At 42.1% G+C, this 13071-nt stretch overlaps 1 protein-coding gene across 1 annotated transcript in view; it reads left to right on the top strand.

Moving 5' to 3' along the window:
- Nucleotides 1-9338, top strand: part of LOC143326927 (metabotropic glutamate receptor 6-like) — a 38945-nt gene extending 29607 nt beyond the window's left edge. Inside the window, exon 16 of the mRNA XM_076740978.1 lies at nucleotides 8775-9338. The gene's annotated coding sequence lies outside the window, so the exon portion shown is untranslated. The remainder of the gene's footprint in view (nucleotides 1-8774) is intronic.
- The last annotated feature ends 3733 nt before the right edge of the window (nucleotides 9339-13071 follow it).

Below are 13071 nucleotides of genomic sequence, written 5' to 3' on the forward strand. Positions count from 1 at the left end.
TGCGCTGATCAGCTGTCTCCAATGTTCACAGACATTTTTAACACCTCACTGGAGACATGTCACGTGCCAGCCTGCTTCAAGTCTTCAACCATCATCCCTGTTCCCAAGAAGCCAAGGACCACAGGACTTAATGACTTCAGACCCGTCGCCCTGACCTCTGTGGTCATGAAGTCCTTTGAGCGCCTTGTACTCTCACACATCAGAGACATCACTGACCCTCTCCTGGACCCCCTGCAGTTTGCCTACAGAGCCAACAGGTCTGTAGACGATGCAGTCAACTTGGCCCTCCACTTCATCCTCCAGCACCTGGACTCCGCAGGAACCTACACTAGGATCCTGTTTGTGGATTTCAGCTCTGCCTTCAACACCATCGTCCCAACTCTGCTTCAGGAGAAGCTCTCCCAGCTGAGCGTGCCTGACTCCACCTGCAGGTGGATCACAGACTTCCTGTCTGACAGGAAACAGTGCGTGAAGCTGGGGAAACACCTCTCCGACGCTAAGACCATCAGCACCGGATCCCCCCAGGGCTGTGTTCTTTCTCCTCTGCTCTTCTCCCTGTACACGAACAGCTGCACCTCCAGTCACCAGTCTGTCAAGCTCCTGAAGTTTGCAGACGACACTACCCTCATCGGACTCATCTCTGATGGCGACGAGTCCGCCTACAGGTGGAAGGTTGACCATCTGGTGACCTGGTGCAATCAGAACAACCTGGAGCTAAATGCTCTAAAGACAGTGGAGATGGTTGTGGACTACAGGAAGAACTCAGCCTCACCCGCCCCCATCACCCTCTGTGACTCCACTATTGACACTGTGGAGTCTTTCCGCTTCCTGGGAACTATCATCTCCCAGGACCTCAAGTGGGAGCCGAACATCAGCTCCCTCATCAGGAAAGCACAGCAGAGGATGTACTTCCTACGGCAGCTGAAGAAATTCAGCCTGCCAAAGACAATGATGGTGCACTTCTACACAGCCATCATCGAGTCCATCTTCACCTCCTCCATCACCATCTGGTACGCTGCTGCCACCGCCAAGGACAAGGGCAGACTGCAGCGTGTCATTCGGTCTGCAGAGAAGGTGATTGGCTGAAATCTCCCATCTCTTCAGGACCTGTACGCCTCCAGGACCCTGAGGCGTGCAGAAAAGATTGTGGCTGATCCCTCTCACCCCGGACACAAACTCTTTGAGCCACTCCCCTCTGGCAGGAGGCTGCGGTCCATCAGGACCAAAACCTCACGCCACAAGAACAGTTTTTTCCCGTCTGCTGTCAGCCTTACCAACAAGGCCCGGAACCCCCCCTGACACCCTTCACATTCCACCTCGGACTCATTCTGTCACATTGACTGATATAAATATAACTCTATGCGTTACATTAACGCTCAACTTGGACTTCTTTCTGAAAAACAGTACTGTGTTTCCGGTAAATAGCAACAACAAAAACAGACTTGTGTATATATATTTAAATTGTTATATTTTATGCTCTTATTTTAGTAGATGTGTCATATTTTAGTAGATGTGTCATGCACCAATTTCACCAGAAAAAATTCCTCGTATGTGTAAAAGCGTACTTGGCAATAAAGCTTTTTCTGATTCTGATTCTGATTCTGATTCTGAATGTCTCAACAACTACTGGATGGATTGATCATATTTGGTTCAGATATTTATGTTTCCCTCATGAATTGTAATAACTGTGTATTTTCTAGCACCATCATCAGGTCAACATTTAATTGCGTCCAGTACTTTGGTTAATGACCAAATACATGAGGAACTAATGGCATTCCCATCAGCCTCAGATGGAGTTTGTGTTTACTGCTAATTAACTGATGTTAACATGTTGCTAACCCAAGGTGGTGAGCATGGTAACAATATGCCTGCTATAAGCATGCTATTTTTTTCACTGTGATCATGTTAGCATCCTGATGTTAGCTTTTAGCTTAAAGTACAGCCTCACAGAGCTGCTTGTATAGACTGGCATCATGTGATCAAGTGCCACACTCACGTTGGCAGGAAAGAATTGCTTTTTCACATGGTGTGAGAAACCACAGTAAGTTGAGTTTAACTGAAGTTTTTGTCGTACGTAGAAAACACAAGGATCTGGTTCAGAACTCCAGTTCTCAGTGTGCTAAATAGTTAAATGATGTTGGTGGCTGTTCCCAATAATGGAGAGTTAGCATGAATGGAAGGCTGCCGGAGTTTAATCATACAGTACAGTACCAACAATAAATGTGACTGTCATCTCTAGCTAAATCTCAGCCCAGATCCAAGAGTTGGTTGTGAACAGGTTATTCACAGACAACAGTCTAATGCTACCTGGTTCAAATATGCATGGACACAGGATGTTTTACAGACATGTCTAAGAATTTGGATGAGTGACACCCTGATGTGTGAGGGTTGATCAGACAAACGTCGGACCTCTTCAGCCTTCCCCCATCAATGTAGACCAATAACCCAGCACAGTGGCCAGATATTGCTTATCCAGACATCTATGTTATGTGATGTCTTTCTTTATTGTATATATTTTATGTTTATGTGTATCGGCTGCTGCAACAAAAGAATTTCCCAAATTGGGATCAATAAAGTAAAAGTCATGCCATAAAACATCAGTCAGCTCCCAAGCATCTTGTCTTCAGTGACCTCCAGTGGTTTAAATCAATTCGCTGCAGCGAGGTCATAATGTAATTCATTACAATTAACGGCCATAACTGAGCTTGTTTGAGTTGGAGCCGCACTGTCGCCAGTTTTTCGGATATGTCTCTTATATTGGAGGTCTAATGTATCCCTGCTACAGCCATCAATTCTGCTTAAGTCATCAGAATTTAATTCGCCTGTTCCAAGTGCTTTTCAAAGGCCACTGGACTTGCTTGTCTTTCAAGAAGATGTTTTGCCTCTCATCCAAGAGTCCCGGGCATTGATCCTCTATCCTGCCTTCTAGATCCACAAGTCAACCACAAGCAAGTCCAGTTGCCTTTGGAAAGCACTTAGAAGTACCATGAAATGGATGAATGGAATCTTCACAGACATTTTGATGGCATGGTTACCAACTGATTCTTCTGTGTCCTCCTGTTCTCTGGACTCGACACTTCAACTCTGTTCACTGAGAGACTTTCTGTGTCAGAAAAAAGCTAAACCAACTGAGGACACACTGCAGAAGGAACTACAAAGGGGAGCAAGGGGAGAACAACAGGAGGGTAAACTCACCCTGTCTCAGCAGTTTGAAATCTTAACATTGGAGTTATTGTGTTATGTTCTGTGGCTGTTTTTTGGACTCAAAAGCAGACTCAGAAGCAGTGTGACAGGTTAACAGTTTATTGTGGGTTTCCAGATGCACTGATGAATGGTTAAGTGAGAGTTTTCTGTGAGCAGCTGGGGAGGCACAGGGTCCAGGGGAGGTGGGTGGATCCGTAATGCGTAGCTGTGATCGGTGTTCTGGTGGATGAATACTTGTAGGGCGGGATGACACGTGGTGGTAGAGGCACTGGTGAAAGCACAGTGGTAGTAGTTGCGGACTTGAGGCTGGTGGCAGAGCAAGGTTGGGCAGCGAGGTGGCAGGGACACTGGTGCTGGAAATTGGAACAGGCGGAACCTCTGAGGAGGTGAGGAAAAAAGGACACAGGTGAATAAAGAGTAAGACAAAATGTAGCTAACAAACTGATTTGGTTAGTCTCTCTAGTAACACTGGTGATAGCCGACAATACCGCTGAGTGGCAGAAATAATCTGGCAATGAGTCCTCCTCTGTTCACCATCTTTATCCCATCCGGATTTCTGATTGGCACCAGCTACGTCGGAGCCAACTCCCAAACCATGCCCAACCTTGGCCAAAAGAGGACAAACGCAAAAACAAGCCGCACACACCTCCACAGAAAACAAGACACAGACATACAACAAATCACCACAAACTGTGTCTTTTTATTCTACTCAGTGTGGTGATTGACACACGGGGGTGGAGTTTTTATCTTTATATAGTCAGTAGGTGGAGCTGGTGAGGGTGATGAACAGGATGGAGATGATTCCTGACATCTGGAAGCTGCTGCAGATATTTCTGGAGGAGCTACTGAATATTTTAGCTGCTTGTTAAATATTCATTTTGATGCTAACAGCTGAGCTGTTATGTGCTCAGGAGCAAGGCACTAACACTACAGGGTGACAGTTCAATTCCCTGTTGAATAAAAGAAGCTGTGTTATCAACCTGAGAGGAGCTCACAGTTAAGATTTCTTCTTCTTCTTCTTCTTCTTCTTCTTCTTCTTCTTCTTCTTCTTCATCAATGCGTCCTCAGTTTGAACACCCTGCCTTGCTCCCCAGGGAATAGTTCCTTCAACCACATTATTACTATAACATTGGAGTGGAGAGTAAGTCTGAGACTGAACAGAGGACGAGGTTAACACATCCATTGATTTCCAATATCCTGTTTAATTCATATAGCCTGTCAGCCAATCAGATCTCAGACAGGTAGAGATTGTCAGAGGAAACAGCTCACATGACTCATCTCAGATATTACAGATGGGGGTCGTTGTTGGGGGGAGAGTGTCTTTAACCAGAAAATATGGTGATATTTCCTGCATTTATTTATTTTAATATGTATTAATCTATGAAATAAATAGATAAGATAGATTTATAATAGATAATATCTACAAGCAAGTTATGTTTTCATAATAAATTAAATATAATAAATAAAATAAAGGGTCAATTTTGTGTAAACTGCTGTCTTACTACTGAATTGCTCACTTCAATCATGTATAGTTTTATTGATACCTGATACTTTATAACTATGATTAAAAATGTTGTATTTGTATTTTTACTATAAAAGGCCATCTAGCAGTGATCAGTGCTGGAGTAATTATTAAAGTATTGTTCTGCAGTGAACAGTGAAAGGTAACCTTTTAGTAAAACACTGTTCCTCCTCTTACTCTTCTTCCTCTTCTTTCATTCTTTAGCTGACATCCATGATATTACATTACTGCCATCTTCAAGTTTTATCCTCCATCTTTATCCATTTTAAGGAGAGACACTCTTGCATCCTCTTAGAGCCGTTTCTACTGTACAGTTGTCCTTCGTTGGAAACCAAATGTCCATTTCCTCCCTCGCTCATTGACCCACAGTCAAAAATACTTTTAACATTGTCCTCCATCCGTCCTGTCTTCCCTGACTGTGTCATCATTTCTTGTGTCACGTGTATAAATTGTATAATCATGTATAATCTTAGAGCCGGAGCTTACATGGTATCCAGGTCTGAAGCACCAAACACAATATTTTCCATAATCTAATTGTGATCTTACTAAAGCTACATAAATATGATTCAGTGACACAAAGTCAGCTCCTCAATCCAATCCTGTCAGGCAACTCTTGACATTTGTAAATTTTTTATACTTAGTCGCTACAGATTTAATGTGTCCTCTCCATTCTTAATCTCTGATCGAAGTACACTCCCAAAAAACAAAATCTTCAACTCTCGCTAGATTATCTCCATACAATTTCAAACTAAATTTCCTGACTTCCTTTCTTGTGAAGAACATAGCTTTGGTTTTTATCACAGTCCCATCGCCTGCAGACAGCAACCTCTCCATGTCATCTGGAACATATACAAATATATCATTTCTCATGATGGAAAATAAGGTTGGACTAACTACACTCCCCTGAGGCCCCCTTTTTCTGCCACATACTGGCTTGATAGCTCTGACCCAATCATCACCTGAATAATTCTTTCATCCAGGAAATCCATAATTCAATTGAACATTTTCCCTATGATTCCCGTCAAGTGCAGTTTCATCAGAAGCCCCTTTTTCCATAACATGTCATACGCTTTCTCAACACTGAAAAACACCATAAGCACTGTTTTGTTATTTACTTGTGCTTTCTTTATTCTCCCTCCATTTTGATATGTAGCCACCATACCTCTGCTTTCTAAAACATACATTAACCTCTCATTTATCATGTGCTTCATTAATTGACAGATGTGTGATGTCAAAGCAATTGGTCTATAGTTTCCAGGCCTGCTGCTATCTTCTCCAGGTTTCTTTATTGGAATAACTATTGCTTCTTTCCAGATCCCAGGCACTCCTCCCTCATCCCACACTTTGTTGTATAGTCTTAACAGTTTCTCCAGACTTCCTACACTTACATATTTTAACATGCCGTAGCATATGTCATCTTTACCGGGCACTGTCTTTTCTGTTTTGTCTATTGTCTTTTTAAATTCCCCCATGTTGAAATGGATACTTTCCCAACTATCTTTGTTACCTTTTCTACTCAAAGCCTCCCAGTCAGCTTTCTCCAGGATCCAATCATTTCACACCTGGGGTTTCTATGGTCATCAAGTTTGCTCTGTTTATCTTACGTTGGGTAATGATCACTCCCTGTAGTTCCTTCTTAACACACTGCCCAATTGCAGATTGATGCTGTAGGGCATGTTTAACCTAACCCCCCTCCCTCTCCACACCTCCTCCCACTCATGCTCCCTCCTATCATGTTTCTCACTTAACTACATGCTTAACTCCATCAGTCTCCCTCGCTGCCATCCTGTCAGAGATTGCAAGGATCAATGCAAGAATATTGTTCTGGAGTTCTACAGGCCATCGGTTGATACTCGTACAAAGGGGTCCGACCAGACTTAATTATAGTATAACCAAGTCCCAATGTCCAAAAATCCAAAGTCAGTGTTGTTTAATCAGAATTAAAGTTGTTCTGTTTTCTACAGAGTTCAAAATTTGTACTCCCTCATCCTAAATCCTCCCAAGCTTTAGCAGTAGTCTTGGCTCGTCCTGTTCATATTATTCATAAAACACCACTGTTAAATGCAGCTGTTGTCAGGACATGTAGCAGCTGCCTCCCTGATGGTTAAAACTATAAACCAGTACAAAATGGCAATTACCAAAATTAATTACCTTGTTCTGAACACACACATTACACACACAAATGGTGCAAAGTAGTTTTGCATTCTGGAGGGTAAAACAGTAAAAACACAACAAACCACTCAGTCCAGCATGGCCGCATGTGTGTGTGTGTGTGTGTGTGTGTTTTAATTAATAATCAGAACTATTAAAGGGACAGGCCATCTGCAACTGAGCATTAATGTCATCAGAGTGAAACCAGCTAAACCAGATTAAAGCAGGCGGGCTACAGAGGGATTCAGACAGAAGTCTTTTGGTTCAGGAAACCCCCACACAGTCTGAACTCTTCATGTCTCATATTCTGTTGTTCATCATCTGAACCTCAGTGTGCCCTCAACCACAATGACTTAACCACACTTTATCTAATCAGCATAGTAGAAGGTGCTACTGTTGGACCAGCAGTCAATTGTTTCTCGTCATTTGTTTTTGTTTTGTTTTCCTTTTAAGTATGTTTGTCTGATCCAGGTCCTTCATATCCTGAAACTTGCTTTTATGAGTTTGGATGTTTTGTGAATTTTGCCCCGAGTTAAGCCTGGTTTATGCTTCTGCGTCGCGTCAACGCCGTACCTACGCTGTTGGCGCAGACCCCTACGCGGACCCTACGCCATAGCCTGATGTGCACCTCCAAAAAATCCTGACTACGCATCGCGTCGACGCGTCGTGACGTGAACGTCGAGGACTGTGATTGGTCCGCTCAGAACGTAATTTCCGGTTCAGTCGCAGCCCTATGGTCGCAGCACAACAACAGCGCCATTTTCAGACAGACCACCTCCGCAAATGTCTTCTGCGTCGCCTGTGCTTCAACATTTGGAGTAACAACATTTGTTGTTCAATATCGATGAGCTCCATCTCCAAAAACAACCGCTCCATCTCGCCATTGTTGTCTCTGACCGGAAGAAAACCAAGGAATCCGACAAGAGCCCCCCGAAACCATACAAAGACACAGCCACACCCCCCTAGCGGCTTGGCGGTGAATTGCGGAGCAACGCGTTCCCTCGACGCAGAACTATGAATGCTCAGTGACGGCGTCGGGTGTACGCTGTAGGTACAGCGTTGCCACGACGCAGAAGCATAAACCAGGCTTTAGCAGTATTCCCAAAACAATCAAGTACACAAGTGAGTTTCTCCTGCGATTACAATGGGGTTGCCAGACCGTGGACAATCCTATGCAGTCTTTGCTGGATTAAAACATTGTTCACGATATATTCATTGGGTCTGAACTCCAGAAAGTCATGTCATGTCAGGAAACGCATAAAGGAAGGCAGAATGTGTCAGTGCATCAGGAAGAAACGGCAGAAAAATCGCACTCCTCTGCCTTCAGTAACTCTGGCAAATGTTCTGTCCTTGAGGAACAAGACTGACAAGCTACAAGAAAATGTCATCCATTTATCCGACTACAGGGATGCCTGTCTTATGGCACATTCGACTTTGGATATCAGTGTCTTTGGGGCTCCTCTCCGGCTGGATCAGAACAGTGAAGTGAACAGTGAAGCGACACAAAAATCACCGGACTAGGGAGCACTTGTACATGAACCACAAAAGGTGTGATAATGTCCCTGTATGTGAGCAGCTGTACCTCCCCAAAATGGAGCTATTGAGTCTGTGTTAGTGAGGCCATTTCACCCTGAGGGAGCTCCCCCAAATATTCATTACTGTTTTTTACCTGAAACTGACACCAAATCAGCTGCTGACACATTTTTAAAGTGTCAAAGGGAAATAACGGTCCATTTCTCCTGAGGCTCCAAATTTTTTATTAGGTGACTTCAATCATGTAATCTCAAGAAATCTTTGAACAGCTTTTATCAGTATGTTACCCACCCAACATGTCACAGTGAAACTCTACAGGAGCAAGGCACTAACCCACACTGGTGTTTTTATTCTCTCTTGTCAGGTAGTCGCTGACCAATTCCTGTCCTGAGGCTGATGACGTCATCATCATGAAGATCACATGATCCCTTCCCATACACACACATAGACACACACTCACACACAAACACACACACACACACACACACACACACACACACACACACACTGACACATTGTGTGTAGAGTCATCTCAAAGTAAGTCTATTTAATGGGCTTTTATTGTGAAAATCAGGAGCTGGTGGTTCTGACAGGAAGTCCTCAGCAGGAGGTGTTGCCATGATGACTGTATGAGACTTCCACCGTTTTTATTGTTTGTTGATGTGTCTGAGTGGTGCATTCAGGTGAACCTCAGACATTCAAAAACTGAACCAATAAAAAACAATCATCATTATTGTCATGGTGACAGAAAAGGAAACAGAGACAGGTAAAGCATTAGAACTGATGTACATTCAATCCTGGCTTCAGTTCATACTTTGGTTTCAGGGTCACAGATCGGTGCATTTTTTGGTACGTGAGGAAAACAAACAAATTGACACGTGAATGTTTCTGTCTTTCATTTTCAAAAGTTTGAAACATTATGACATCCAACCTGGGTTGTCTGTGAGACCAACAACCAGGTGTGACGATGGTGGCTACCTTAGCAGAAAAGCTGCAACCTGATTGGTCAGGTTAAGAGTGATTCAGCTGCACTCCACCGAACACTGTAAAACTATGAGTACTGAAGATGTTTTAAGAGTGCAAAGTGTTTACTGTGAGAAATGAAACTGTTTAAAGTGTGGTGAATATGTTACTACCTGTTGAGAGATGCTAACATGGATGAATTAATAGATGTATTAAGAAATGAATTAATAGATGTGATACTGGGCCTCCACTCAGTCTTGATGACTCTTTGCTCAGTGATCACTCATGGTGCTGGAACCAAATCATTTTCACTGTAGTCCTCAGTTACAAAAGAGATGTCTGTAACATTGGTGACAGGATGGATCCAACTGCAAACAAACTCAGTTATTACTGTGTTATGTATTTTTAATCCATGAAGGTTTTATATTTGTAAAACTTTCAGAGCCTAGAAAAGGTGTTTTTATGTGTGCAATGCCCCATTGTAAAGTGTAAGGACGGGGTGGGGTGTCTTATCAGGCATAAGAAGGTGGTTACAAGCGGTGGTTGCTCAAAGGGAATAAGTGGTTTCTATGGTGTTACATAATGGTAAGGAAGTTGCTACAATGAATCCGTTCACATGCACAAAACATTTTGGTTTTGGCCCTTATTTAAAAAAAGACAAAATTCCTACAAAGTTGTTTATGTAGCTAATGTAAATGAATATTCCACTAATATTCCCGTTTACATGCAGCCAACATACTCTGATTATCAAACGCAGCCTCCCTCTTTTATTCATTCAACCTCCTTCTTGAAAATGATGGTGTTATGATATTTGCACTTATCTAAAAACCTGGTGATATCCGAGTCTTTGATATTGTTTGAAAGTAGGTGTGTTTCTCTTTCTGAGCAGAAATGTGGACTTTTCTTTTCTGCATGCATCTTTACCACAGCCTTACAAACTGTTGGCTAGTTGGCTTGTTTACAACACAGAGCTGACCGTGAACAGGTGAGAGGTCGTGTGTTACAAACTGCGCTTTGTCACTTATCTGTAACCTGTATGTCACCTGTTATTCTGCTGTTACACCTGATGACCTGTCACCTCTCTTTCCACCACTTTTCATATTGCCTCTTCATGACTCCAAATCATAATCTCCAATCATAGCTCTATGGGGGTGGAGTCTGACACCTGAACCAATCACAGCTGTGCATCTCTGTGTGTTTTCGTTGGTCTGCAGATGTGTGCAGATTCTTCAAAACTTCACACACCGGGTCTGGTGCAGATTCAGTTCTGACTTTTAACATGAATTAGTTCCTGTGTGCTGCAGCTCCATCAGTGCTTTCAAAACAGCATGTAATTTATTTATTTATTTATTCAGTCATTGACATCTCTCTTCTGCTTCAGTCTTGTTCAGTCAGGATTCATTTCTATTAAATGTATCTATGTTTTGGCAAATCACAACAAAAAGTGTCTTATGATACTTTCCATATTGAGCAGATCCATGCTCTTTAATGTACAGAGACCCATCAATTCCCCCATGACTGCACACAAAGCAACAAGGAAAAAAATTCTTTTTAACAGGCAGGAACCTCAAACAGAACCACCAGAGACAGTAAGAGATAGAACAAAAATAATAACATAATAACTATAATAATAATAGAAAAGTAACTTGTGATAAAATATTAAATGATAGTATGTGTATATGGTATGTGTGTGATAGTAATGTATATGATAACAATATAGCAATAATATGTGTAAAATAAAAATATGATACTACTATATATGATATGAACAAAAAACAGTGAGTGGGCAAATCTGTGAGACGAGGGCACAAAGACTCCAGGGAAGAGGACAAGTTGGTAACCTGTGTTAATGGGACATGAATACATACAGATGGAGAAGAGGTGGAGAGACTAGCTTGGTGCATCATTGGAGGTCCCCCAACAGTCTAATCCTATGGCAGCATAACTAGGGGCTGATCCAAGTCAAGCCTGAGCTGGCCCTCACTGTAAGCTTTGTCAAAGAGGACAGCTTTAAGCGGACTCTTAAATGTTTAGATGGCGTCTGCCTCCCAGACAAAGACTGGAAGATGGTTCCACAGGAGAGGAGCTTGATAGCTGAAGGTTCTGGCTCCTGTTCTGCTTTTGGAGACCTTAGGAGCTGTAAGTAGGCCTGCATTCTGGGAACGCAGTGGTCAAGTGGGGTAATAAGGTGCTATGAGCTCTTTAAGATAAGATGGTGCCTGACCATTAATGGCTTTCTACGTAAGAAGAAGGGTTTTAACTTCTATTCTGGATTTTACAGGTAGCCAGTGCAGAGCAGCTAATATTGAGGAAATATGATCTCTCTTCCTCGTCTTTATTGAACTCATGCCGCCATGCTCTGGATTAGCTGGAGAGCCTTCAGAGACTCACTGGGGCAGCCTGATAGTAAGAAATTGCAATAATCCAATCTGGAAGTAACAAATTTGTGGAGCAGTTTTTCTGCATCATGTTGAGACAGGATGTGCCTGATTTTTATGATGTTACATAGGTGAAAAAAGGCAGTCCTTGAAAATTGTTTTAAGTGGCAGCTTAAAGGACATATCCTGATGACTCCTGTACTCGCTGTATCATCAGATACAGTGAGTTTCTAAGGTGTTTAGGGACAAGTACTGTAACTTCAGTTTTGTCTGAATTTTTCTTCTAAAACAACTGCGGGACTGTTTAATGTAAATGTCTAACAGATACTTAGCTACTGTCATGAAGAATAAAGCAAAAGAGCAGCAACAACACAGCAGCTGGTCATGAAACAATACGCTTAGGTCAGCAGGTCAGCATGAGATGAGGTGATGAAATATGAGTCCGATAACAGAGTCAGATCTGAGTTCGCTGGATCAGTTTGTGTTTTTAACTGTTCTCAGCTGGAGTTGGTCTAAAGGCTTCAGATTTTAGTCTAGAGTCGTAATTCAGCGCTGACATGTTTTCACGTTTGACAGATCACAGTGTGAGCAAGTAAAATTCAGAGAGAAGCATTCAAGATAAAAAAAAAAATCACATTTGAATCTGCAGCCAAATGGAGGATAATAAATCCATCAAGTTCTGTTCTATCTGTCATGTGATCCAAACTCTAAACTGCTCAAAATACAAGAGGATCATGAAGAGCAGACTTCAGATGTCAAAAAGGAAAAGGCTTTTCAAAGTAAAATGTTTCAGTTCAAAGAAGTGATCTAAATTCCACCATTTAGTAGTTGTGATTAAGTCCACAGCACAGAGTTCAGCTGCAGATAAAACTGTGATTATTATTACTATTTGTTCTCATGTGTCACATGTGTGTCATGTTTCAGTGTTTCTGCTCATCAGCTATGTTGGTTTCATGTTTGTGTTTCTGATTGATTTCAAGAAAGACGAGTTGAAAATCAAACCTGGAAATGATTTTTTATTGATTATGATCTGAAGAAGAAAAAGTAGGAGCACAAAAGGACTTCAGTCACGTTTAAAAAAAATGGAACGCAGTCAACATGATTGACTAAAATCACAAAGTATTCAAAGTAATGAATCACTTTGATTGATTTAATCATTAATAATCCAAAAAACTGGAGACCAAGATCAGATGATCAGACGTCGTTTTTCAGACGTCAGGAAAGCAGGAAAAAGTAGAAAAGGAGGCATTAGTCATGTTAGTATAATATATAATAAAATGAATAAAGATCAGTGAACAGAGATGTCCTCAGTCACAGGTG

Source organism: Chaetodon auriga, chromosome 10 (genome assembly GCF_051107435.1).
Source record: "Chaetodon auriga isolate fChaAug3 chromosome 10, fChaAug3.hap1, whole genome shotgun sequence".
Classification (NCBI taxonomy): domain Eukaryota; kingdom Metazoa; phylum Chordata; class Actinopteri; order Chaetodontiformes; family Chaetodontidae; genus Chaetodon; species Chaetodon auriga.